The following is a 2,927-nucleotide window of genomic DNA, read 5'->3' on the forward strand; positions in this document are numbered from 1 at the left end:
GGCAATTAGAGCAACACAGCAAACATTAAGCTGGGAATACTAAGTAATCAATAATAGGAAAACTCACTGCTCCTTGGATATGCAAATCCAATCCTCTTACAGCATCACATACTTGATGAGGGAGCAAACTAATCTCCCCTTCAGACTTTGCACCACTATTTTTTGCCCAGGGACAGTGGAGTTCATCTCTTCAGTAGATGAAGCTCTGGTTCTTTACGGATGGGAAGCCTCCGAGGGCTGTTTACACCAGCCCAAGAGACCACACTGAGAGCTCTTGGGGGCTTTGCTCTGAAGCCCCAGCCCTTACTCTTGCTGCCTTTTGCTCTTCTCACCCACTGCTACTCCACTGCTGGGTCACCTTTCACTAGAGCCTGGGCAATATTTTTTTTCCAGGTTTTTTAAAAGGCATAAATGGTATATATTATCTTTCTTGATTACTTATCACACTCCAAAAATCTGCCTTTCACCACACCCTTCCCACAACTTCTTTACCCAGCACTATTTCACCACCTCAGAAGTCATACTGCATAAAGCTCTCTTTCAAATATGTTTTGAACATGAATAACAAGTATTATATTCAAAGCCAACTGCAAAATTCCCAAGTTTTTTAAAAGCAAGAATACCTCAAAATGGTAACACCAATTTTCACAAAACAAAAGCAGTTAGCTATTTCTTGGCTGAAGTAAAAGCTATTTTGGCAAAGGGAGATTGAGTGAAGGCAGGTAAATTCAAGGTTAATCCAAAGTTGCCACTAGCAAAAGTATGATAAACAGTGTTAAACAGTGGGAAACATTGCAAATAAAGCCTGCCTTATCCACACAGCTTTCACCCTCCAGCAGAGGCAAAATATTCTCTCCATAAGGGCACACATCTGGCATCCTCTAAAGATCTGTTCGCTGCTCTTCTCCCTGTTGACAAAGTGCCAAGGGTTAGTTCCCCACGTTTTTAAGGCCTCTTAGTAGATATTTTGGAGAAAGAACAACAAAAAACAAAACCAAACAAAAACCAACCCCCCTAAAAAAAAAACCAAATCAAACAAAAAACCCCAACCCCACAAATCAAAAATCCCAAACAACAACAAAAAACCCCTCACACACTAACAAAAGACCTACAATACTGAAAACAGTGTAACACTAAAACCACGCTAAGAGGATTCAGAGGGATTCTTCAATTCATTACTATCACATTTGTTGCCGTCAAATTTGTAGCTCAAGTAAAACTTTTGGATGCCACTTACAGCTGTAAATACACAAAGCTAACTAAACCCAGTCCACTTAAAGTTACTACCTTCCTGAATTCCGCTGGGAAAATGCATCTTACAGTACAAACCAGACTAATTTCTTACAGGAGACTGCTGTAGAACTTGGTCACATCTATTTATAGGTCATGAACCAATGTTAATGCCCTGTCACATGGTTACAGGTACAAGACTTAGTCTTTAAAATACTTTGTAAGATAACCCTGAATTATTACCCTCGTTGACAGGGGAAGGGAGAGGTGCCGTGACTTGTTTCAGTCAGGTGAGTCACGGGCTGAGCTGGTAAATGAATTGACTGAACAGAGCATTAACTTGGAAATTTCTTCACCATTCCCTACAGGGAAAAACAAAACAACACAACAACAAAAAAAAACCTTAAAAAACACCACCCACCAAAAAACCCAAACCAACAAAAAGCCACCTCAAAAATCTTTAATTGTCTGTAATTTAACACACCAGCCCTGTCTTTTATCTGCTTTTAAAGGTAAATCATGACCTGATACAACATAAAGACAGGTCTCCATAGCAAGACTGCACAATCATTATCATTTACTCTGCTAAATGACTTAATGCACTTTCTAATCTGTTCTTATACTAAGTTCACCTGGTCCCAAATAGGCAAAACCAACAAGGGAACTGCCTCTTTTTTTTTTTTTTCCAGCTAAGAAGTATAATCAGTCTACAAAGTCTTGCTCTCTAAAACTACCTGAAAGGAGGTTGTAGCCAGGTGGGGGTCAGTCTCTTCTCCCAGGTAACAAGTGACAGAACAAGAAGAAACGGCCTCAAGTTGTGCCAGGAAAGGTTTAGATTGGATATTGGGAAAAGTTTCTTCACAGGCAGGGTGGTCAGACACTGACAATCACCATCCCTGGAAGTGTTCAGAAGGGGGGAGGATGTGGCACTTGGGCACATGGTTTAGTGGTGAACACAGGCTGCTGGATTAATAGCTGGGATTGATGATCTTAGAGGTCTTTTCTAACCTTAGTGATTCTACACTAATTTCAGAGCTGAACCAGTTTTCAAGTCTAACCAATGATCTGTTTCGATTCCTGTGAACCCTCAATAGTTTTGAGCATTTAAAATCAGTCCCCAATCTATAGCACCACACTTCCTCAGTCTAAGACAGCAGAGAGCCTATTTTCTAATATCTAATCAGAATCTCCCATCTCAGCTTCAGGCCTCTTGTCCTCTCACTACAAGCACGGTAGAATTGACTGGCCTCCACCTGGGAGGACCATCCACATGGCAGGGCTAAGAGGCGACTTCCAAAAGGGACGCTCCAGGTAACATAGAAAGAGGGCCAAAGATGCTTCATAACGGCAGGGACCCAAGCGGGCTCCCCCGCTGTGGGGTGGCCCCCAGGGTAATTGTTTATGAAGAGACGACAGCAACGCCCAGAGCACAAACAGAGCTGGGAGGGCACTTTGCTTGACACTCATGACCCGCACTGCCGAGCAGTCACCTCAGCAGGGACACGTCCCGGCTGCCTCCACTCCGGTCCCCGCACGGAGCCGCTCCCGGTGCGGAGCCTCCGCCCTGAGGGGCCGCGCGCGAGCGACCCCGCCCTCAGCCCCCGCGCCTGCGCGCGAACGGGCGGGCCCGCCAGCCAATGGGCAGCCGGGCAGGCGGGGCAGGCGGGCCAATGGGGAGGCCGGGCGCGCGGGGGGCG

This window comes from Coloeus monedula (genome assembly GCF_965178545.1).
Source record: "Coloeus monedula genome assembly, chromosome: 11".
Lineage (NCBI taxonomy): Eukaryota > Metazoa > Chordata > Aves > Passeriformes > Corvidae > Coloeus > Coloeus monedula.